The sequence below is a fragment of the Canis aureus genome, chromosome 4, assembly GCF_053574225.1.
Source record: "Canis aureus isolate CA01 chromosome 4, VMU_Caureus_v.1.0, whole genome shotgun sequence".
NCBI lineage: Eukaryota > Metazoa > Chordata > Mammalia > Carnivora > Canidae > Canis > Canis aureus.
In genome coordinates, this window is record NC_135614.1 from 77,316,930 (window position 1) to 77,342,867 (window position 25,938).

Sequence of the window (25,938 nt, forward strand, 5' to 3'; positions counted from 1 at the left end):
TATTGGCATCACCTGTTCTCACAAGGGCCCCATCCCAGTACTTTGGCTTTGGGCAAAAGGATATGCTCTCTTTGATGACTGAAGGGAATGAAAAAGCTAAGTCTGACAAAACAGATCTGTGGAAAATTTCAATATTGCTGTTTCCTCAAGAACTGAAAAGGAGTGATTTTTAAATTATCAGGCAGAAAGCTTATAAGGCCCAATTTTACTCGAAATAACTTCAAAACATATAAGTGAATACGTTGCAAAGTCCAAAGGGGCCTCTCACAGGCTCTTTCAAATGGCTTAAGTTCCACATCCAAAGTCTACAGACCTGGTCTAAAGAAAACGTCTGGTTTTTAAAATTGTGATGTCCCAATTCTCTCTCTCCCTGGGGCAGAGGTGAGGGATAGAAGAAAAGGAAAAAAGCAACTGAGAGGAAGAACAAATGAGAAAAGTGAGTTTTCAGATTTTATTATTTTCTTAAATTCCAACAGGGCCGACTAATGAAGCTGTATTTAAAATGCCCCGCTTTGGATTTCAACACAACGCGAAGACACCCCTCAGACAACACTGAATCCAACCATAAATAACTCTTCAGCTTCCACAGATGAATGTGAAGGCTGAAGAGAAAAAATACACAACTACTCCCCCAACCCCAGCTCCCACAAGGGGAGCTCCTGTGAGGCATTCACTAGCAGACCCAGAAGAGTCAGTCTTGTGCCAAGGAACAGATTTTCTCTGATAATTAAGGAGATGATATAAAGAGAATAAGGTTCAAAATACTGAGTGCAGGCATGATGGCTCAGTGCTGACAAAACAGTGAATTATGCAGTTGATTTCTGCCCTCACAGGTTTCAGTCAACCTATAATTAATGTTATAAATTAATGTGTCAATTTTCTAATTAATTCTATAAATATATTATGATAGTATATTATGAATTAATTATAGACATATTATTGACATAGTATCATTGACATAATTGACATTATATAATATGCTATATTATTAACATCATGTATTATAATAAACTATATATAGCATATATTAATGCTATATTATTTATATTATAATAAATTATATTAACATATTATAGAAACAGAATTTTATATAACAAAATGATATAAAAAGTGGACACTAATAAAATTTATTGGCACTAGGTAAAAATTTAATAATATTGATACATAAAATAATAAAAAGATATGTGAATTTATATTCTATAAATTTTAAAATATTAATTATGTGAAAAATGTTCCAACAGAAGCGCAGGTTACTTCAGTAAAGCTGTGCTTCTAAAAGAGGGACTGGCCTGCTTTGGGGTGGATGCGGACAGGGCAAGTTTACCTCAGGAAATACCAGGAGCCTGAGGTCCAGTAGAAGTTGGGAGGAGCCAAAGCATGGGGTCTAGATTGAGGAGAGAAGGTCCAGGCAAGAATTAAGACCCTGTTTAAGGCCCTGTGTCAGAATCTGACTATGAATTCTAATTCCCCCAAAACAAGTTATCTCCCCTTCAAACTGGAGATACAGTAGTAGAAAGACTCTGGGTTGAATAGTTTCCTCCTCCCACAACCAAATTCACGTTTACCTAGAATCTCAGAATGTGAGATTACTTGGAAATAGGGTCTTTGGGCAGCCCGGAGGGCTCAGTGGTTTAGCGCCACCTTCAGCCCAGGGCCTGATCCTGAAGACCCGGGATCAAGTCCCATATTGGGCTCCCTGCATGGAGCCTGCTTCTCCCTCTGCCTGTGTCTCTGCCTCTGTATGTGTGTGTCTCTCATGAATAAATAAATAAAATCTTAAACAAACAAAAAAAGAAATAGGGTCTTTGCACACGTAATTACTTAAGGATCCAGACAAAACCACAGGGGATCAGGATGGACTCTGAATCCAATGACAGTGTCCTTATAAGAGACAGAAGAGAACATACAGAAACCCAGAGAAGGTGGTGGTGTGTGTTTGGAAGTAGAGATTGGAGCAATGCATGTAAAGGCCAAGAAATGCCAGTGATTTCCTGCAAAGATGGAAGCTGAGAGATATGCATGACATGCTTCCTCCCTCAGAGCCTCCAGAAGGAACAACCTCTGTGGACAACCTGATTTTGGACTGCTAACCTCCAGAACCATGAGAAAAGACATTTCTGCTGTTGTAAGCCACATTGCATTTGTGGTACTCTTTAATGTTAGTCCTACGAAATGAATACAGCCTCCTTACACCCTCTGCAGCTTTTCCAAGACTTTTGGACTCTTGAACTTCTTTCACAATAAGGTGAAATCTTGTAAAATCTTTAAGACCTGCTTACAATGATTTCATCATGTTTTTCATGGTTATACAACTAAGTAATTTTAAATAAATTTATTAGACATGCTATTAAAGTGCTTTAAAACCCCTTTTCATACAATCTTTAAAAATATCAAGATGTAGGGAAGACTGGTGGCTCATCTGGTTGAGCATCCCACTCTTGATTTAGGCTCAGGTCATTCAGGGTCATGGGGTTGAGTCCCACATTGGGCTCTGCGCTCAGCATGTAGTTTGCTTGGGTTCTTTCCCTCTCCCTGTGCCCCTCCCCTTATCCAAGTGTGTGCTCTAAAATAAACAAAATCTTCTTAAAAAGTCAAGATATATTTCCCCGTTTCCCAAATAATGCAGCTGTTTACTTCAGATTAATCTTTAAGAACAAAGAGGATTTACTGACTCAAATAATACACATCATTTAAAAATATTTTTTATTTTTATTAAGATTTTATTTATTTATTTAAGAGTGAGAGAGAAAAAGCACGAGCAGGGGGAGGGGCATTGGGAGAGGGAGAAGCAGACTCTCTGCTGAGCAGGAAGCCCAACATGGTGCTTGATCCAGGACACTGAGATCATGACCTGAGCTGAAGTTGGACATTTATCCAACTGAGCCACCCAGACACTTCCATTTTAAAATACTTAAAATATGTATTTTAAAATACAGAGAAACATTACCTATGTGGTACTTTTGGCATCAATAATAGGAAAAGCAATACTCTGTTAATTCTTGGATTTTTAGAGTTTTTGCATTTGAATAGCATAAAATGTCTTGGCTTATTTTAAAAATTATTACGTTTGCTATTTAGATGACAAGATGAAAGAGATTTCCAGCTGCAACTTGTAAATCATTTTTCTGATAAACAGCAGCAACGTTGGTTAGAGCAAGAGACAGAGGTTATGTATGCATTTTGATCAGGCAATGGAACCTAAAGATCTGGTGAAGACCATCGTCAGGAGAATCATCACAGTTCCATTCCTCATTAATTTGAATCATCAGTGCCCCTATCTTCCTGGTCTTTTATGACTTTTTAAAGAGGCATAGCAACAAAGATATTACCAAGCAGGGGAAATGATTTAGGACCATACAATGGGCAAAACCACTGGCTAAAGCTGATCATCTATCTATGAGATGAAGTCATGTGGGTATCTGAGTCACAAAACACCAACTATTTTCCCATTCAGTATCTGCCTCTGAGATTCTTAAACCATGTTGGAGGGAACATGTTTAAGCAATTATTTTACTTTCCGATTTTCAGCAAGACAACTGAAGTTGATTCCGTGATCACTCTTAACAATATGACCTCAGTAACGCCACTGCCGATTCTTGGTAACTTCCCAGTCATAGGTTTGTAATGTGTGACCTCCTGCCCGAGGGTGGGGTCTTGTGGTACAGTGAGCTTCAGAGAGCTCAAACCACTGAGTGGTGATTTCCCCCTGGGTCAGAGCCAACAGGCATTAACTGCTGTCATTCCAGCTTCTCTCCTCACTAAGCATGCTTCAGAAGGTATTTAAAAAGCAAACAAACCCAATAAAGATGTCAACATGTATTATCCATGTTTCCCACAGGTTTCTAAAGGACCCTAAACTTTGGAAGGGGTTCGGTTTCCTGTGTCCTTTCCCTTCGGCATCTGACAGGTTATCAGAACATATGTTTTAACTTGGCAGCAGCTCCTTCCTTTTCTTGTAGCACGAGAAATGGACTGCCATCTTGTCAGCGAAGCATGGACAGGCATGTTACATAATAGCATTAAAGACTTGAGTCATTTGCATTGCTCAGACCTCACCTAAAAGTTCTTGTGAAGAGAGGGTCCCCAGTCACATTTGCTTTCAAACATGCCCACATTTCTAGTGGGTGCCTTCATCTCACAGGGCTATTTTCCCTTCCTTATCCAATAAAGTTTGAATTTGCTCTACTTGCCACCTTCTAGGGAGGGGAGAGTGGGAGGAAAGGTCAAGAGAATTGTGTCAGGCAAAGTGTATCAGTGGAGGGATAAAAGACCAATCAGAACTACTGGGGTTACACATCAGACACTCACTGCTATCATTAATACTACCCTACTTTGGTATAACTACATCTTACAAAAGTCAGTAGTAGTCATACTATCATCATCACTATCTGACCACTTCACACTTGTGAGGTGTGTAAGGAAGATGTGGCTATCACTAGTCTATATTTAGGGTGATGGAGCTTCATTGAGCCCATCTGGACTCCTGGTCCAGAGCACCTTCCTCCTTCTGTACAGAGGGAAAGAGATGGAAAAGCTGCTGTTTTAGGAACTGGTTGGACTGTGGTTGGGAAGATCTTCCAGAATTCTCCGATGCCACAGAGAGAATGTGATGTTCACTTGGGAATGGTCTGGGTTAGACCTAACAGCCTATTGTACAGAATGCAGGTTTTGAAGCCTGGCAGACCTGAGTTTGAATCCAGATTCTATCACTTGCCAGTTGTATGACCTCGAAATGAATTATGTTTTTTTCTTTTTTTGCCTCAGTTTCCTCATCCGAAATGGGTTGCTTTGAGAATTAAATATTTAGATATAAAGCATGATGCATACAAGTGCAATACCTGAAAAATGTTCACAATGACTATATCCAAGCCCCTGGACTACATGTGCAGACAAGTCAACTAACTACACATGAAAATCTCCATTGGTGAAGGGGAAGAATGAAAACCCACATGATGAAGTTGAAAATGTTGGGGAAGCAGACATCAGCCCCAAGGCTCTGCCCTACATACTCAGAGAAAGTCAGCTCTACTATAGCCCCACAAGCAAGCTAACTTTCTTATCTGACATTCTAAAGTATCACGTGTGAATCAGCCCAAATTCAGAGTATAGGCTCAGCTAGAAAGACACTTGTTTCAAAGGAGCATGAGGACAGGGAAAATTTCCAGAGATGTCTGTCTTCCACTGTTGGGCTCCTTGACTCCTCTCTTCTCAACCCCTTGAGAAGCAGGTCCCTCAGCAGTTCCACAGAACACAGGTCTTAGACATCCTCCAATGCCCCACCCTTGGGTTGATTACATTTAACTTGGCATTTGATGATAAAAAACCTCCTCAAATTGCTACCCAGTTGTTTTTATGAGCTTGTCATGCTGATTGACAAGACCATGTACAGCTTAAAGCAGGTTCATGGCTCTTTTCCAACCTCTCATCCCTGTCTCTCTTCTGTTCTTGCCTAGAGTGTAATGTATTCCCAAGCACACCGTAAGCCAACAGTCACAATGCATTTAATAATAGAATTGAATCCTTACCCCTCAGCATTGAGAAGTAATGTGAAGTGGTAGAAAGCAGCATTCAGAGTATCAATAATAAGGTGAGGATTTTCAAAACATGAGAGAATTTTACATAAAAATATTTAGACACAGAGCTACATTTTTTGAAACATGAATCACTGCAAGTGAGGAAGGGGTTTAGAAATAGTAGTAGCTACTATACTTGATAAGCATGTGCCATGGTCTGCACACTGTGGTCAGCACATTGAGAAAATGACACAGTTTGTGAACATGGTCTTGCAAAAACTTATATGGTGCAGAGGTATAGTAAGATGTGAAAGTCACTCCTTCATATCACCCTCAAAACCATTCTTATAACTTTCACCTTTTATCCATAAGTTTGGTGTGTCTTCTTTATGAATTCTTGTATTTATGGTTTTACTTATGAGGCTTTCCCCACACCCCCAGATAATATTCTATTTTCTCCTAATATTTTCACAGGTTTCATTTTTATGTTTAGCTTTTTATCTCATCTGGAATTTATTCATTTATTTTAAGGCAGGACTTAGCGTCATAGTCTCCTGTAAAAGTTTTAGCTAATTATTGCAATAAAATCCATGAAGCCGACTGTTACTTGTCTTCTAGTTTTGAAGTGTCTCCTTTTCATACACCGAGTTTCCTGACATATATGGGCCTGTCTGGAATTCCTTACTTTGTTCCACTGATCTATTTGGCTATTCCTGTACCATACTGTTTGGATTACTATAGGTTTAAAGTATAGTTTGCTCTCTGGTGAGAGAGCCCACATCCTTCCTCACTGTTCTTATTTTTCCAAAAATTCTCTTAGCTATTCACTTACTTCTCTCCCTTCCAGATGAATTCAAGCTCATTTGTTCAAGTTCCAAAATAATTCTTTTCAGATTTTGATGGAAATTGCATTTAGTTATAGATAGGAAAGGAAGGCAGCAGCATCTAGTATCCTTAAAGGATTGTCTGAGGAGCTGTACGTTCAAGAACCATGATTATAGCTACAGAATCTGAATAGTTGTTCTTTAGTTAAGGATGTGATAAGCTAAGATCGCCCCCGTTAAAAAACAGACAACAAATTCACCCCAGCCAGCCCTAGCTTAGAATCTTTAAAGTAAATATCCATGCTGTAATCAGCATCCCACAAGTTTTCAATTGAGGTTATGAAATCCAAGAAGGTTTTCTTTAAAAGTTATTTTTACCAAATTATAAATCAAAGGTATACAGAGGTTACGAATTCAGACGTTCCCATCACATAATTATTTCAAATCGCTCTCCCTTCTCCATTCTAACCTGAATTTCAGAGTGCAGTTTTTATGATATACTATATCTCCTGGCAGAGATATCTCAAAATTATTACCATAGACATTTAGTGGAACAAGTCCAATTTTAAACTGAAAACAGTACTTTAAAAGAGATTTTTTAATTCTGGCATCCCTGTTTATATAATAATTACAATTCAATAATAAGTCATAGTATTAAAACAGTGACAGATTTCCTTTAGAGAAGGTGAAACAGATTTTTCCTTAAAAATATATATATAAAAAAAGCAAACGAAAACCAAAAATAAGAAGGGTTCAAACTGGTTTCGAAGTGTAATAAGAGATAGAAATAAGATCTCTATTTAAAATAGACAAAAATCGAGTACTGATGCTTGTGGGCAAAGAAAAAGAAAACATACATACTCTGTGTAGTCTAGTTTTCATATTTTTTCCATGCTTCAGGAGGTAGCATAAAGATAACAATCTAGCATGACTGAAGGGCAGAGATCACACGCGAGAGCAACAATTTCTCTGTTCGGTAGACTGCATTTGGCCAGGAGAGAAGGGCCACAAACCTCTCTTTGGTGAGACATTGCAAAGACCTTGCTCTGATGTAACAACACATTCAAGGAGTGAACAGATAAACGGACTGTGGCACATGTGTACGCTGGAAGGTTACCCACAGTGGAAAGGAAGGTCACTGATACACGTAACAATTATGGATGATGCTCAAATGCATTATGCTAAATGGTTACCTGCTGTAGGATTCCACTTATGTGGCATTCTGGAAAAGGCAAAACAATAGGGACAGGGAACACATAAGCGATTGCCAGAAGCTGGGGGTGATGAGTGGGTTTGACCATAGGGGGGTACTTCCTAGGGGGAATGGAAGGGTTCTCCCTCTTGACTGAGGTGGTGATTTACATGACTTGTGTTTGTCAGAACTGATAAGACCGGGACAACTGGAAAGTTTATTTCTTATGTTAGCATGATGTCTCAGCATTTAAGTATATTGCATTTAATCCTGTCTTCTGGAATTAGGTAAAATCCATTATGCTAAAAAGTGTAAGCAAATTCTATCTCAATAAACTTGACTTAATAATAATAAAGAAGAGGGGTGCCTGAGTGGTTCAGTCTTGTAAAATTAAGCCCTGTGTTGGGCTTTGCTCTCAGCAGTGTCTGCTTGAAATTCTCTCTCTCCCTCTGCCTCACATTGTTTGTGTGTAAGAAAGAAAGAAAAAAAAAGAAAGAAAGAAAGAAAGAAAAAGAAAGAAAGAAAGAAAGAAAGAAAGAGACTTTTGCAAACCAAACTCTATCTTCTTTTTTTTTTTTAAAGATTTATTTATTTATTTATGATAGACATAGAGAGAGAGAGAGAGAGAGGCAGAGACACAGGAGGAGGGAGAAGCAGGCTCCATGCCGGGAGCCCGACGTGGGACTCGATCCAGGGACTCCAGGATCGCGCCCTGGGCCAAAGGCAGGCGCTAAACCGCTGAGCCACCCAGGGATCCCCCAAACTCTATCTTCTGAAGATGATACCATCTTCTGTTCATCAATAGCATGTTAACTATTTACTTCTGTAGGAAGGATCCATTTAGTGCAGTAAAAGTGTGTAATGGGATCTTCTTGCTGGCTTGTGCCCTTCATTTTTCCAGCATCTAGAACTTACCTTCTGAGTCCACAGAGCAATGTGGAATTTCTCTCAAGTGACTCAGGTTAGGTAAGGATGGTGGTCCTAGGCTCCTGGGCCAGAATCTGATCCTATCTACAAGTTTCCATGGATAGTCAACTTAATCTCATAACAGAACCAACTAAAGACATTTCTACATTTGCATTAGAAGGATACTGCCCAAAAGGAGGTGATAATCCTCTTCTAGAGAGGATTGCACATAGAGGGTTTGATTCAGTTCAGGCACAAAAAATGGCAATCTTGGGGCATCTGGGTGGCTCAGTGGTTGAGCATCTGCCTTTGGCTCAGGGTGTGATCCTGGGATCGAGTCCTGCATCAAGCTCCCCACAGGGATCCTGCTTCTCCCTCTGCCTATGTCTCTGCCTGTGTGTCTCTCATGAATAAATAAATAAAATCTTTTTTTTTTTTTTTAAAAGTGGCAATCCTGTCTTATAATGAGCAGCTGAAGAGACTAAGGATGCTTATCCTGGAGAAAGAAGATAATAGGATGGGGGTGTAGGAGGAATATAATGGTTTTATACACAAATATATGAATGGTTATATGAGGAAAGGGGTAGACCATTCAAGGTGTCACAGCTTATAGGATTAGTACCCATAAGAAAAAGATAAAGGATGAAAGATATTTGGCTTTAAGAAACAACGTTTTAAACACCTAGGGTAATCCCATGATGGAGTGGCTGCCTTTGGAGGCAGGGAAGCTGTAGGCAGGGTTTGGGATTTGGTAGTCAGCTGAGTGAAAGGGCTTCCACGAAGAGAGGAGACCAGCAGTAAGCCAGTCACATTGAGCTTGGTGGTTTACCAACTTTGCCAGTACCTGAAAGAGAACAGGGCATCTGGGAAAGGTAGTGAAGGATAGGAAAGGCAGGGGAAGAAAAAGATATGGAAAGGAGATGGGGAAGGAGAGAAACTCTCTAGCTCATTTTGCCTGATGATCCGGAGGCTACCTATCTGTCATTGGATCAGCCTTTGGATTTGGATTTGGAGAAGCACTGTTACATGAAGGGTAGTGGGGAAGGGACGTTTGTTATCTGCCCCTACTCCCAGGAACCAGCCCACAGGCACATGACTTAGATTTGGCCCACTGGAGGCTCTTGTGTGGTACTCTGGATCATGCGGAAATGATGCTAGGACACAGGAACAGATCAAGGCTGGTCACGAGAGTCTAGTAATTGTAGTGGCAGCAGTAGTGGTATCCTAAGTAGGCTGTTCCTGTGCCATACCTTGGGTGTGTTTCTTGGCTACTTGGTTCTTGCCCATTCTCTTGAGCCCAGACCTCAACGCTTCTACTGTCTTCTGTAAGCTACCCAACATTCTGTCACTAAATTTCTTTTCTGCTTAAATGAGCCAGAATTGGTTTCTATTACTTGCAACCTCAAAATTCTGTTAGAATCACACAAATTGGGTACTTAAGAGCTATTTTAAAGGGATGCCTGTGTGGCTCAGTTGGTTAAACATCTGCCTTTGGCTCAGGTCATGATCCCAGAGTCCTGGGATCAAGTCCCACCCTCGAGCTCCTTGCTCAGTGGGGAGCCTGCTTCTCCCTCTACCTGCTGCTTCCCCTACTTGTGCTCTCTCTCGGATAAATAAATAAAATCTTTAAAGAAAGAGCTATTTCATATTACTCTTATGTCATATATGAGGGTGAAAGTCTTTAAAAATTTTCATGGCTGGCTCCTATTATTGGTTGTATTTAGAGAGCTTAAGAAAAAAAATCAGGATCTCTACCTTTACCACTACCCCTAATTGTTTCCAAGGTCTGAAATACTAAATCAGGGCCTGGGGATGGCTGAGTAGAAGCCAGCATGTTTTTTCCCCTCTAAAATTTTCTGGGTAATTCTAATGCCGATTCTCAGGAGCCTGGCATTTGGGTTTCTAAGTAAATGAAAGTGAGTTGAGCCATTAAATAATTTGTCTGGTTTACTAAAGTCTCTTCAATCTCCTCTGTATTAGGCCAAATCTGACCAATCTACGAGAGTCAACAGGGTCAATCTCAACTCCCACTCTTCTTGTTAGTGTATACCTCTCTCTATAAACCCACAAAAACCTGCTTCACCCCTGAGCCTCTACTCTGGACTTTCACTCTCTGGGAGGGCACTTCCCATTCTCCCTGCCTACACAGATCCTCCTTTGGCATCAACGTCCATTTAAGAATGGCTTCTTTCATGCACTCTTTCCCATTCATTCCAACCTAGGATTTTTTTTTTCTTTGCAAAGTTACATAATTTTGGAGCTGGAAGCCTCCTCTAGTTAAGTGCATGCCATCTGTGTCATGTCTTTACTCACATCTTCCTTTCTTAGAACTAATTTGTTATATGTAATTTCAGTTTTTATTGTCTTTATACCAATAAACCAATAAATTGTCTTTATCTCTCCAAGTCCTTAAGTTTTCTTTCAGCAACTCTATGGAAACATTGCTGGTGCTTAATATCACTAAGGTTACTTTACCACACACTGAGTTCCCTCATTCCCAAGCAGTGTTATTTCTTGGGCAGAAAAGTAAAGCTTAATCCATTCTAGGGATCTCCCTCTGTTGGAACAGTTGCAGACATTTTTACAGATACTAAAATCTGTCTGGTTCTTAATCTAGTCTGGAACACAAGGTCAAAAACCCTGCCATTCTCAAAATGACAAATCTTGAAGTGTTTTCACCACCCAGAGCAGTAGGAGAGGCATGAAAGACAGTCCCCGCCTTTACGCAGACAGAAAAACATCCTGGGACTTACATGTACCAACTTGCTCCCCTAAACAATTCCTGGCTCTGGAGTACAGCTGGAAAGTGGCCGTTGATGGGTAGAGGGTATGAAATGATTCACTAAAGGGCCATAGAGAGGCTTTATTCAGGAAATTCAGAAGTGGTAGATTTCTATGGGAATCCTGATCTTCCTCCCAACCTTCTCCCCAAAGTAAGCCTTTCACTGGGTTATAATAGAATAAAGTATTTCTCTACCCAGAGTGATTCTATTTGGGGCCAGTAAGCAGAAATGTAACATGTAATAATATCGGTGGCCACCTTAAGATGATATAATGCTTTGTTCTTTTCTCCCCCAAAGCCCTTCACATACAGTTTTGTTTGATTTGCACAAGTTTGTAAAGGAGGTAGTGAGACAGAATTATCCTCATTTTACAGATGGAGAATTTGAGGTTTTGGAGGCCGAAGTGATCTAATGAAGAGGTGGGGCCCCCTGGGTGCTCTGGGGGCCTCAATCTGTCAACTGTGGAAGCAACAGGATGGTGGATGTCACTGACATTTTAGTGCTAGAACTGGGGACAATATTTTGGTGAAATTTGGTCTGGCGCCTTGTACGTATGGGCATTATTGTTCCTCTATAGAGACACCCCAGGAATAAGGCCCTTGAGGCTTAGAGTAAGTGGCTCTAGTCAAGGAGCAGAGAATCTGTATTGGGCATGGTCTACACACATCAACCCAGAAGGCACCCCTCTCCCGATTCTGGGTAGCTGGTTCATCTCCAAAGCCTCAGCTTTCTCATTGATAAAATGAGGCTCTGAATTTGGGACAACAGGTCTATGGCAGTGGTTTCAAGCTTGGCTGATTAGAAGAATAATCTGGGGAGCCTTTTATCCAAAGAAGAAAAAAAAATCGCTTTGTAAGACAACACACATTGATTACATACAAGAACTTAAGCAAACAGGAAAAGTATCCATAAGAAATAAAAGAGATTTCCAATCACCCTCATCCATTGCTGACAGGACAGCACTGACACAAAAACATTCTGAAACAGGTGGCCACCATTTGAGGGATTCCTCTACTCCTGCAGAATGTTTTACAAGTACAACTCTAGACTCTCACTCAGAATGGAGATTGGGGCTCAGTAATCTGTATTTTATAAAAATGCCTTGTGTGACATAGCCGGAATGACGGGCTGGCTTTTGGGAACCAGAATATTGACGGTAACTAGGGAGTCTTATTGCAGAGACTGGAATAAAACAACACATTTTTTTAGGGAGCAGTCTTCTGGTCAGGAAGGGTCATCTGTATTTCCTCAAAACTGGGATCACCACTTTTGGGGCTACAGGGGATTGGCCCTGAAAGTAGAAATAATAAGAGAGTTAAAAGAAAAAAAAAAAAAAAAAGGAAGAGAGTAGAAACATTAGGAGTCTCCTTGTAATGGCTGTGCACCTATGCTGTCCCACCTGCCGCATCCACACACGTACTTCCTCAGAGATGATCCAAGAATGGGTGTGGGGGGTGCAGAGATGGTCGCAGGCAGGCAGGGCCCAGAAATATGGAAGCTGAAGCAGAATAGCTGAGGGGCCACTATACTGGAACCGGGTGAGGGAAGGAGTAGACTTAAGGAAAACTAGTCAAGGCGAGCCCCAAAGCTGAGGGAATCTTGGTGTGATTATTCAGCTCTATACATGAGGGAGAACATGGAATCTAGGTACCTGGAACATTCCTTAAGACTTACTTCATATGAAGTCCTCATGTTGCCTCTCTTCTGGGAACATAGGGCTAAGATGGCAGAAACAAGTGACAAAGATGGCAGCACCGTATTTGGTGACTGCAAGGCTCCTTTCTTCACTAGGAGTTAATGGGTTTTGGATGCCCATGTCTGGGGAGTCTGATTAGCAGGAGTCAGTCTCCAGGCAGCTGATAACCTCTGGAACATGGACAAAATTGGATTTCCAGACCTCAGTGGCCACTCTGTGAAGCCACCAGCAAGCTACATGATGTGCGTGGTTTGACCGAGGTCAGCAGGTCAGCAGCACCTGCAGAAAAGGGCAGGTCAGGACTGGGGGCCATGGGTTATTAAAGAAAATTGCTTGGGTCATGGAGGCCAGTGATCTTTTCCCCTTCATACTCTGCCAAAGGACCTTTCCCTAATTTGCAAACATCTATGAAAATCTTACAAAGATACACGACTTGCATCATCTAATTACACACGTAACAAATCACCCTTCGGGAAGGAAGAAGGCCATAGGCAATGCTCCTGGGGCAGAGCAGGAGGTCAGATCGCACACACAGGATGGGATGGGAATCCTGCCCTCTTCAGGCAGCTGCAGCACTGTCCCCGGGTCACCTGGCACACACCAGCTCCAAGGGCTCGGGAGACGGCCCCTCACAGGCACTGGCTGCCCCAGCTTCCCAGACAAGGCATCCCATGATAAAAACATGTGAGACACACACATCTGCTACGATGCCCTTTACCTTGGCGGCCTCTCCCAGGCCTGAGCCTCCACCACGTTCACTTGCCAGCCCAGCAGCTACTCTGGGCTCTGAAAGACTGAATGTAGGACACTTTGAAGCAGGTGAAGTTTGTCTTTTGAGCTTCTCCCACTTTCCCTCTCTTGGGACATCTCTTCCCACAACCAACTGTTATCATAGTTAAGCTATATATTATCTATAATGAAAATTGCTTAAGATGATTACAAGTGAGTTTGGAAAACATGGGCCTTTATTCAGATTGCTGTGGGCTACAGCCTGGCTACTCTGAATTTACTAGAAATGCAGAGACCTCAGCTTCCATCCTGACCCACTGCACAAGAATCTGCATTTTATCCCCAGGTGAATCATAGATTGGAACACACTCTACTGTCCTGGGTTATTATTTTTCTCTTGGTAAATGAAGATCTAAATATCAAATGGTAGCCTTTAAAAGTTAAAGGCAAGCTGGCTGGCTGGCTTTCTTTCTTTCATTTTTATACCACGGGCCTTTCTGGCTATCTGGTAAAATCTCATGATAATATCTTTAAATGCATAAAATATTTAGGATTACAAAGAAAACCAATTATGTTAAAACAGAATACCCTAAATGTTTTTAAATGTATACCATAACCTATGTGCTTCTTAATTAACACATTAAATAAGACTGACAGATGAATGGATAAAGAAGATGTGGTATATATGTACAATGGAATATTACTCAGCCATCAGAAAGGATGAGTACCTACCATTTACATTGACGTGGATGGAACTGGAGGGTTTTGTGCTGAGCGAAATAAGCCAATCAGAGAAAGACAATTGTCATGGTTTCGTTCATATGGAATATAAGAAACAGCACAGAGGGTCAGAGGAAGGGAGGGAAAACTGAGTGGGAAGTCAGGGAGAAAAATCATGAGAGGCTCTTAACTCTAGGAAACAACCTGAGGGTTGTTGGAGGGGAGGTGGGTGAGGGGATGGGGTAATTGGGTGATGGGCATTAAGGAGGGCACGTGATGTGATGAGCACCACATGTTATACACAACTGATGAATTACTGAACTCTACATCTGAAACTAATGAAGCACTATATGTTGGCTGATTGAATTTAAATAAAAAAATGAGATCTAGCAACAGGTTTATCAACGGATATATTTTCAAAGTTGTAATGAGCATGATATTGGAAGATATCTCCTACAGGTAATACGCATCACTGGTGCCAGGCGTGGCGACTGCTCATACTACTGTGCTTTGTTCCCTATATCCATTCATGAAGGATACTAAATTTGAACTAGTTTTAGTGACAATAAATATTTAATTTTCCTCTCTTCCAGGTCCACGGTCCCTCTGAAATCTATTAATAAAATCTAGGTTAAGAGTAAGAGATGCTGGGGTGACTGGGTGGCTCAGTAGTTTAGCGCCGCCTGCAGCCCAGGGCATGATCCTGGAGACCTGGGATCGAGTCCCACGTTGGGCTCCCTGCATGGAGCCTGCTTCTCCCTCTGCCCGTGCCTCTGCCTCTCTCCCTGTGTCTCTCATGAATAAATAAATAAAATCTTAAAAAAAAAAAAGAGTAAGAGATGCTTAGGGATCTTATGCAAAAGGAGGTAGGGAGTTGTGCCCCATATCTGTCTGTCTGTCTCATCTTAGTTTGAGCAAAGCTGGTCAAATCACTTCCTTCTCTGAGAGTGAATTTGCCTTTTTGACTTCTGTCTGCTGGCTTTGATGCAAGTTCCCACCACAGGGTTGAACACTTAGATATTTAAGGAGTACTTTTGATCAAGTTCTTTAGGTTGGGATCCCAAATATTTCTGAAACAGACATGCCAGGCTACATTCTGAATACCATTACACAGAGCAACTAAAAGGATCCTATTTTGCAGGCAGTTGCCTTCTCCATCTGTATAGGTACTTCCATTCGAATATGGATTTAATATAAATTACTGACACTGAGTCCTGAAACATTCTCCGTGCTCTGCCAGAGGGCCTGGGGCAGGCTCCCTGTCTCTTGGATCATAAGCACGGCACCTTTTCAGGGTGGTTTTCTTGCCAAGAATAAGCAACACTTCCCACAGCCATGTCAACTGTGGTTCTCAAAATAAGATCCATTTTCAGAAAAAGCCAAAATCGATTTGTCTCTGAATTTCAAAACTGTACATCCAAGGCATCTACGCCGCTCTGCAGGCCGCTTTCCCCTCACACTAACCAAAGTGCCATGAAAGCAAAATGGAACTGAACACATCAGCCTTGGGGAATTCATCTGACACTCGGTTTGAACTCTCACAGGAAAGTCGCTACTACACAATGAGGCATTTCTCTAACAAACACAAATCATGTGAGCATGTTTGAGCCACATGTTCACAAATGGAAGAAAGACCTCCAAACTCGAGACACAGTCTTACATAAAGATTTTTGCTCGAAAATAGCCATGTCTCCAGGTCCATGTGAGCGTCATGAATTAATTTCTGCTTGCAGCTCCTCTCCCTAATGTACACACACACACACAGGTCACTCACGCTTAGCTTTTCTCTAGCTAGGTTTGCTCATCTGAGAAAGAGTGCTAAACCTTGCTTTTGAACACCCTGTGATGAGTTGTATTACTTTTCCCCACCCATCTTGGTCCAGGGGCTGGTAATCTAGGATGTGGTTATAAGTAAGAAAATAGGCTGAAAGCAGAGGAAACCTCACAGATTTGAGGGTCAACCTGTGGATAATAGGAATCTATCGTGGTATATCACAGTAACACTGCCTTTAAAATTCAGCACTCTATTATTTACGGTCATCGGGCCTAGAAAGGAGACTATTTGCAAGATTTGATATCTTAGCTTTCAGACTGCTCTAGTTTTAGAGAAAACCCAAACCTTTTCTTGGAGGAAAGAACCCCCAGTAAAAAGACTAGAGCTGACGGCAGATTCTCTCCCCACCCTGAAATCCCAATGGCAACAAATGTAATTAATTAAGCCACCAGAATACTGTAGAGATGACTCACGTTCCTCCTAGTGAAAGTTTGAAATAACTGACTCTATTCACTTTTAAGGCGAAGTGTTGAATTTTTGTTACCATAAGAAATGCATTAAGAATGCCTAATTAGTTAGAGGCCTAAGAATGTCTAATGCCTCAGCATTATGAAAACAGCAGGATTTCCACCCCACAAAGTTTCCTTGGGCCACCGGGACCTCCATAAAATCCTCACCCACCAAGATGCCCTCAGGTACATTCTCAGCTCTAGCATTCTGTTCTCCTCCACCATTCTTTAACTGACTTGAGGGAGAAACTGAAGTCAAGCAAGTTCTAGCCTGTAAAAAGGATTGTGCAAAGGACTTAGCTTTGTAAACCCAAACTGTACCCTTCATTCCTGCCACCTTCTCCCCTATGTTGCTTAGAGGTAATTTTCTATTTCTCCTCCAGGTCTTTATTGCTCTCCTGCCAAAACTGCTTGCATCTGTTACAATAAAATACCTGTGATGTTTTCCAAAGCCCGCAGCTTACTGCCAACATTGAACCCTCTACCCCCCAGGCAGCCGTCTCGGAACTTCAGTCAAAGCGTTGCAAGGTGAAGACTAAGGTGGAATTTGGGAAGTTGAAGGCAAAGGCATGGTTCCTTGGAAGACAGATTCTCCTCTGGCCGATGGAACCAGCCCACAGGAGAAAAGAAGAACATTTATTGCCAAAGGAGCAGAAATAAGAGCAAAAGGCATGGGGACAGGGCTGCTCTTCCATCAAGAACATCATGATGAATCTAGAGATTCATGCTATTCAAATGAAGGCAACTATGGTGCTTTTGAATACCCTCCCAGTTCCCCCTGGCTAGGCCACTTCCATGTGTGTTCTGACCTGGGTGGGAATTCTAAATTGTTCACTATAAGGCCACTTTTTTGTTTGCAAGAGGTGGGAAGAGAGCCTGTAAGAATGTTTAAGCTCTTGTTAAAAGGGCAAGGCTTGGGAAGATATAATGTAGACACAGAAGACCACCTATCTACCCTTTAAGGGTAGATAAGGTAAATCTACAAATGTCCTGCCCCCCCTGCCCCCCCATCTAGGTAGGCCCATTGAAATAGAGGCCTTTAACTGACCTGATTCTCAAGGGCCACTCTGGTCATTCTTCAGACTTGCCCTCCTCTGCCAGTTTCCAGCTCGTTTTCCGTCTTCTAATTTGGTAGAAGGACTCGAGTGGAAATTAGAAAGGCAAAGAAGATAGTCCAGGTGTGTCTTGCTTTAAGTATACCTGACAGCCTCTGAACCTCAAAGTTACCAAAAATATAAATTAATGCTTTTCTTTTACCAAAGGAATCGCTCTGGGTCCTTCTAAGTGCCAAGTTTCCTCTGGTAAAATATAGTTATATTGCTTCTTCAGGAAGAGGTTATAAAAAGGGAGGTGGATCTAGAGTCCCAGGTCACTTGCTGCCATGGCCGGACTCATCGCACATGGACCTTGTACCTAAGCAGAGGCCGTGAGCTCACCCCGTGTCCTGCTGAGGCCGTCTGTGGAATATAGTGTAGTGCAGCCGCATGCCCATGCACACTTAGAGTTAACAAACCACGGGAACCTGAGGCAGTGGGCCAACGGGGATAGCAAAGCCGTCAGAAGACGTCCTAGTAGGCACACTCAGCCACCTCCTTCACTAAGCAGAGCAGGCGTCACTCAATGGAAGAGGAATGCTGCTATCTTATTCCCCGCCACTGAGGACACAGCACAGCTTCAGTCAGGACATCCAAGGTGAGAGGGATGTTGTGTTACAGCCCCTGGCCCCCACTTCAGGGAAGGTACAGAAAGGGTGTTTGGAGTTGAGAGGGTGTATTGCTTACAGAAGTTCTTTCTTTATATTTTTTAAAAAAGATTTTATTTATTTCTTTGAGAGAGAGAGAGCGAGAGCGCACAAACAGGGAGAGCAGCAGAGGGAGAGGGAAAATCAGGCTCCCCGCTGAGCAGGGAGTCTGACTTGGGGCTCCATCCCAGGACCCCAGGATCATGACCTGAGCTGAAGGCAGACGCTTAACCCACTGAGCCACCCAGGTGCCCCTACAGAAGTTCTTAAGAGGGACACAACCTGTACATGAACAACAGAGCTACACAAGGGGATCCTTGCCAGCCACTGAGACGTGAAATTATCAATTCCCTTTGGTGGACATGATCACGAGTCTCCCTTTCTAACTCAGGATCATAACTTCTATTTACTTGGTGTTCATCTCTTCTAGATTTACATACTTTTACACACACAGGTGCACGTTTAGCTCCATCTTTTATCCTATTCACGGTCAGGAAAAAGCTGATGAACAGAGGTCAGATTCCAGCCCTGATCAGAGAGCCAAAGGGAGGGGGCAGATGCTCCAGCTTTGAGCCCACACACTCGCCCTCCCAATACGCTATAAATGAGTTGGTTAATTAAGTGCTGCTCGTGGCTTATCCTCCAGTTTAGCTCATGATCAGACTCTGACTGCCTGGCAGTTTCTGTCTCCTTATGAGCCAGCTTGGTCACATGGCTCAGGAACGAAAAGGTCCCTCAAGCTACTTTGAGATACCAGGTAGTTCTAGAGCACCAACTCACGGAGAAGAGATTACTCACCCTCTAATCATGGCCTGCTGATGGGAACCCAAAGCTGACCCTTCATCCCAGAGCCTGCCCCATTAAATCTGGCCACAGAGCGCCACACCCTCTTGGACAAGCTTAATAAACTCCCTCACGTGCTGTGATTCCTAACTGCTCCTTGCTTGGGGAGTCCAGGCCTCAGTGTGCTTGGCTTCTAGTTGAGTTTCAGCAGTTACGCAAATCAGGTTTCTGACTGTGTCTGAGAAATTCCAGCGCATACAGGAATAGCAGGTTGCTTAATCTCTACATTCAGAGCCAAACTCCTTTCTAAATACAGACAAAGGTGCTACCTGGCTCACATGGCAGATTAAAGGACCCACCCTTGCCAGCTCTGACGAGCCAACTTGTCAAGTGCGTTGCCACCATCTTCTTTTCCAGCCCCAAACTCCCATGGGACACGATGCTATACATATTTTCATACTTCCTCACTTGTTTTCATCTGTCAAACTGGGCCCTACCCCCATTCTTCTCCACTGACAGCATCCAACTTCCAAATACGGGACGCTGGATGGCTGAAATGTCTCGGAGAAGAAAGAAAATTAATACTGGCTGTTTTGTTTTTCTTCTTAAACTACAGTCTCCTTGTGAGAAACTTTTCTGTGTTTCTGCAGTGGACAATGAGCTGCTTACAGAAGCCTGCTCCACGTCCAGGCCTCCGGTTTTGACACAAGTTAAACATGAGCAAGGTCACCAGATTTTCCTCTTCCCTTATTAGAAATGTCTTTAACAATGAAATACTGTGCTGGGTTGAGGAGAACTGCATGTTCAGGAGAAAGGCTGGGGGACCTGTAGTAAGTTTTCTTAGAGAGCAATAAAGGAACACTGTTCTGGATATGAGAAAACGTGATATTCACTTAACTCACTATCTTTTTTATTACAGAAAACATCCTCCTCCCGCCCCCCCCCCCCAAAGTATTTGGCAATACCAAACAACTCGGATTGTAGAATTTTGGCCAGCACAGAAGAGAAACAAGGAAGTGAATAATTTTTGTGTAAGTTAGCAGAGTGTTTCCTTCCCCCATCAGGTTCTTTTTGGCGGGGGGCACCATCAACACGTGGTGGGGCTCATAGATGGCTTCACCAGCAGGTTCACCAACAAGGGGAGAGGGGCAAAATCCAACCGTAGCGCACAGCTCATCTGATGCTTCCTTCCCATTGACTGGACCCTGCAGGAAATCTTCCAACTTCCCTGCTTCTGAATCCACCCTTTTTAAAGGCAATAATGCCATTTAACAGACTGAGAAATGAAAATCAATTTCCAAAACAACAGCTCGTTGAAACTGTTGAGAACTTGAGCTGGGTTCAACCCATTGATCATTCTGGTCATGAACGATGTTAAAAATCAGAGGTCAGCAACTAATTTTCTCTGAAAGGTCCTAGACAAAATATCGTAGGCTTTGCAGGCCATATCGGTCTCCGTTCTAGATTCTTGTTTGTTTCTTCAACCCTTTAAAATGTAAAATAGACATTAAGCTCCTGAGCCCCTCGAAAACAGGCTGAGACAGGCTGGATTTGGCCCATAGGCCACAGTTGGCTGACCTCTGGCTGCTTCCAGAATGGACTCTGGAGAGGAGTCTGTCCCCCGGGTCACCTTAATTCGCTGCAAAAGTGCCTGGGACAAGCAGGTAAAGGAAAGGAGATAAAGGGCCCCACCCACATGATGGGGAACAGGCCAGAAAGAACAAGAGTTGGGGGCGGTGGGGGACAGGAGAGGCCTCTCCCCCTCCACCCCCTTGCCCCATGCAGTGTCGCTGTGGAAGGCAGGGAAGGCAGGCAGAAAAAGAAAAAAGATAAGGTATGGGCCTGCCTTGACTGAGCACAGTCGTCTCCCAGCCTCCAGGCCCAAAATGCAAAGCCTGAAGATGTGGCCTCCCCAGCGTGAGGACACAGCCAGCAGGAGGCGAGCAGCGCTTGCATCTCCTCCTCAGACGCACCCCTGTGGCTAACAGGGCATCTCAAAGGCTCAACTCAAAAGAGTGCCAGCACTCAGGCGGGACTGCTTGACCGCAATATGAAATCCTCGATCTAATTCTGATGCTCCTGTCACTCTGATCACCCACACCATGTCTAACCTCCCCCATGTCGCCTCAATTCCGCTGCTCTGACCACTTCATGGCGGGGGGGTGGGGTGGGGGAGCAGAGAATAAATCCGTGTCAAATGATCCAGGTGCCTATCAGAAGCAAGGCCTGACAATGGGTTAGAAACCCAGGCCCGAGACAGTCTTTATTCCGCTCTGCTCTTCCCTCACAAGCCCCAACAATGGAAAGGATGCTCTGAGACACGGCTACAGCGGGAATCACAGATCACTCTTTAAGTTATCTTTGTGTGTGGCGGCGACCCCTGGCCCTCCCCATTTATTTTCTACCTCTGAGTGTGAAGACGTCACTGTGCCAGTTTCCCAGCCTCTGCCCTCCCCCCTCCCCCGCCCCCCACCCCCATGTCAAAATGCTCAGGATCTATATACACTTTACTCTCCAATTCCCTGACTTAGAAGCTGAGCAGAGAAAGCCTGCCTTAATGGAGAAAACATTAGTGCATTCAGGCTTCACTCTGGATCCCAGACAATTTCTGGATATTTTTTCACAGCTGTTATACATCCACCTCCCTTCTTACAAAAGCCAGCAAAAATTAGCAAGCACCTTGTTGGCGCTCAAATATGAAAATATAACAACGGTCAAGCCGGCAAATCAGTTTCTGGTTGGCTATCCTCAAAGTGTTTGTTCTAAAACGGTGCCTGCAGTTCATTTATCATCTGCCAATTTTAAAATCAGTTTTAACTGAGAGCTGCACGACTTGGTGTGATTGTTTTTAAAGCAACCCCTAGAACGTAACAGTCATTTGGTCATCAAACTAGTAACTGAGAAAAACTCCTCACTTGGGCAGATATCAGCACAATCCAGGCTGGGTCTGCTTCTTGTGTCATTATCATCTACTCATTCCTCATATTCTTTAAAAAAAAAAAAGCAAAAGCATAGAAGTTGTGTTCAGAGAGAAGCTGTGATTCTCTCCCCTATTCGGGTCTCCCCTCCTACCTGCTTCTGAGCTGGTCAGGTGAGCGCGCTCCACTGTGCTTCACGGCCGCTTGCCCAGGACAGGCTCCAAAGTCTGTTGTGCTTCATTTCCCTTCTCCATTCAGTTCTTTAAAGTCCTGGGTTATTAGCTATCAACAAAAATGTGAGCCATGCCAGTGCGTGCTCCGACTTCCTGCCCGCTCCCCATGCTCTACTGAGCTTAGGAGCAGATTTTTCTCTCTCCTCCTCCACTTCACCTCCTGAGCTCGAGGGCCCCACCCACAGCACTCAGATCATTTTTCATTTATGAGTGCATCCAGCTAAACTGTGTTTGTAAGAGAATGAGCCAACCCTTGCCCTGCCAGTGTACTGGAACCATGCTGTTAGAAACGGCTTTAATTTGCCAGGAGTGCGGGGGAGAATTAGATCCTGGCAGAAGTCATCCGTGGTTTCCTCCCGCAGGTGTCTGCAGACTGGACTTCCATCCACAAAGGACCCACACCCTAGTGATGGAGTCAAAACAGCATCATTATGCAGATGCCACCACAACCTGAAGCGCACTGAAGATTTCAGGCACGAGACAACAAAAACACACCCAAAATGTGAAGCCAGGATGATCAGTTGAGAAACTTACCACCTAGTGACCTATTTTACTTTGCACGTATTAAAGGGCCAGATTTCTTGTTGTATTTAAACAGGAATAAGGGCAGCCCCGGTGGCGCAGCGGATTAGCGCCACCGGCAGCCTGGGGTGTGATCCTGGAGTCCCGGGATCGAGTCCCGGGTCGGGCTCCCTGCATGGAGCCTGCTTCTCTCTCTGCCTGTGTCTCTGCCTCTCTTTTGCTCTCTCTGAATAAATAAATAAATAAATCTTTAAAAAAAAAACAGGAATAAAAATGGAGACCTTAAATAATTTTGTAAAGAAGCCCATTGGTAAGTAAAACACTATTTGTAAGAAAGAAAGAAAGAAAGAAAGAAAGAAAGAAAGAAAGAAAGAAAGAAAGAAAGAAAGAAAGAAAGAAGAAAGAAAAAAAAAGTCCATTTTCATAATAATCCTAAATCTACAACTTTCCTACGCCAATAACACTTCCAATCTTCCATCCCAGACCACTACTTGCAAAAACAGAGATGATGAGCCAGATCCTAAGAATACTTACTTAGCTAGAATGTCAGCAACTACAAAGATGATAAGCTTTTATCAGGAAATAGAATTTTTAAAAATAAGTGCCCCTAAACCAACACACAGAGATCGTGACATCCACTACGCATAAAATTCACCTTATTTGCAGCTGGAGCAAAAGGGGTCTTTCATGTACATCAACCAGAGACACAGGTCCTAAAAACCCCATGGCCTTCAGAGTGGGTATTAAAATTTACATAAAGCTATTAAAATGGGAATGATGTCTTGTTATTAAAATACTGACAGCCTTTTAGCAGCTACACTTGTCAGGAACAAAAAAGGAGCAATGTCCTCTGCTTATCTGCAGTCATTCTCAGGTCATACTTTTGAAAAAGCTGTAAAAACTGTTAGGCTTCAGAATCAAAGTTTGTCTATTAATTTATTATTCTATTTTTACTCTATTAATTTATTTTAGAGTTCTATCCAATACGGATTTCCCCCTATAAACCTTGTATGGTCAAAAGCTAGTCCCAATCACCATGGGAAGTTCTTCACCTAAAATACTGTTTTTATAATTTTTCTTTTTAAAGATTTTATTTATTCATTCATCAGAGACACAGAGAGAGGCAGAGACACAGGCAGAGGGAGAAGCAGGCTCCCTGCAGGGAGCCTGATGCGAGACTCGATCTCGGGACCCAGGATCACGCCCTGAGCTGGAGACAGACGCTCAACCACTGAGCTACCCAGGCATCCCTAATTCTTCTATATTAAAAAGCTGATGACTTGGGCAGTCTGGGGAGCTCAGCGGTTTAGCACCACCTTCAGCCCAGGTCGTGATCCTGGAGACCCGGGATCGAGTCCCACATCGGGCTCCCTGCATGGAGCCTGCTTCTCCCTCTGCCTGTGTCTCTGCCTCTCTCTCTCTGTGTGTGTGTGTCTCTCATGAATAAATAAAATCTTAAAAAAAAAAAAAAGCTGATGACTTAGTATCCAGACTTAAAGAAAGTCTGTTTTTTCTTTAATTAGGTGGTTAAAATGTCCCCTGAGAAGAAAATGCTATACATTTTCACATGTTTCAAATGGGTTCTAGTCATCTAGTCTAATACCACATCCTTGAAAACAGCAGGTGATCTGCTTTTTACAGATGAGACCAATAAAAGTAAGACACAAAGTCACTGGTATATACACAGTGCTTCACTGGTCGGGCAGAGGGGGACTTGACAGGTCTCCAAACTTGAGCAGGGAATCCCAGACCAGTCCAAATTTTCATGTGCCATCCAGGGGCCTGAAAGTTGACCATGTGGGTGCCCTTCTGGGATTCACCTCTCCATTTCCAGGACAATTAACTTGTTTTGAATGTAAGCTAAGAAGAAAGAGGTCTGTTCTTCAAAAAAAAAAAAAAAAAAAAAAAAAAAAATTAAGAAGTGAGGAAAAAAAGGGGGTTAACATTTTCTTGGTCCATGACCAACTACAGTCTTAATCAGAGGTAAAGCCTGACTATAGAATATTCTCTCCCGTATTAGTTTGTGAGGTCGCCAAAAAGCTATGGTGAAACCAGTCATTCCGCCTTTCTCCCATTCTCTCAACAAAGGGCGGATAATACATATTATATAATTTTGCTTTAAGGGGAATTGCTGCTACATTTACTCATGAAACTAGCCACGCAGCATGGACCAGGACACAGCAAGCACACAAGCCATTAGACACCTGCAACCATCCAAGGTTTGAGAAAGGGAAGATTTGGGTCCAACTGCCCATGGTAGGAATCTGGAGCTCTGCTTTCTTCTCACCCACCTTGGGAGGTGCTCCCTGGGCTTACGAGACCGCTATGCCCTCCCCCTCTGTGACCTGGGAGGAGTTCTAGAATCACTTAGCTCTGCCTCCTCTTTAGGAGGAGGTTGAAACAGAGGCTCAGAGAGATGAGGAAACTTCTTCGCTGAGGTTATGGCATATTAGTTGAAGTACTCAGATCAGGACTCGGATCTTCCTCATTCAAATGCTAGGACGGCACTAAGTGGACAAGATACAGGTCCTCAGAGCTAAGGACTATGGGCAGGGGCTCAGGAACGGCTCCCCAGCTGGTCCCAGAGCCCAGCCACATTTACACCCTAAGGCTCTCTCAGGACCAAAAGCAAAAGGTAACAAAGGCAGCATCAGAACAGGCAGCTAGAATGTGATTCTAGCAATCCCTGATAGAAAGAGGTTAAGAGCCACACAAGGCCATAGACGCTCCGGGTGCTCGGCCCACAGGATCGAAAGCAGCAACACGAATGCTATGTGCACAACCATGGTCACACCACGACCCCCAACAGGCGGAAGCAGCCCAGGTGTTCACGGACTAATTAACGGATAGACAAATGTGGACTATTATTTAGCCTTAAAAAGGGAGGAAATTCTGACACACGCTACAACCAGCCTGAGCCTTGAGGACATTATGCTAAGTGAATAAACCAGTCACAGAAAGGTAAGTATGACATGCTTCCTCATCTGTGAGGTGCCCAAGAGTAGTCAGAGTCACAGAGACAGAAAATAAAATGGTGAGTGCCAGGGCCTGGGAAAGGGGAGAACAGGGAGTTAGTGTTTAATGGGGACAGAGGT

General features: G+C 43.1%; 1 protein-coding gene across 4 annotated transcripts in view; it reads right to left on the reverse strand.

The window, feature by feature from the left end:
* Positions 1-25,938, reverse strand: part of PDZD2 (PDZ domain containing 2) — a 358,446-nt gene that overhangs the window by 113,628 nt on the left and 218,880 nt on the right. Inside the window, exon 1 of one of the 4 annotated variants that reach the window (XM_077896343.1) lies at positions 22,243-22,457. The exons of 2 other annotated variants lie outside the window; for them this stretch is intronic. The gene's annotated coding sequence lies outside the window, so the exon portion shown is untranslated. Of the gene's footprint in view, positions 1-17,694; positions 18,100-22,242; positions 22,458-25,938 lie in introns of those variants that run through there. One more of the 4 variants, XM_077896344.1, reaches the window with a different exon arrangement.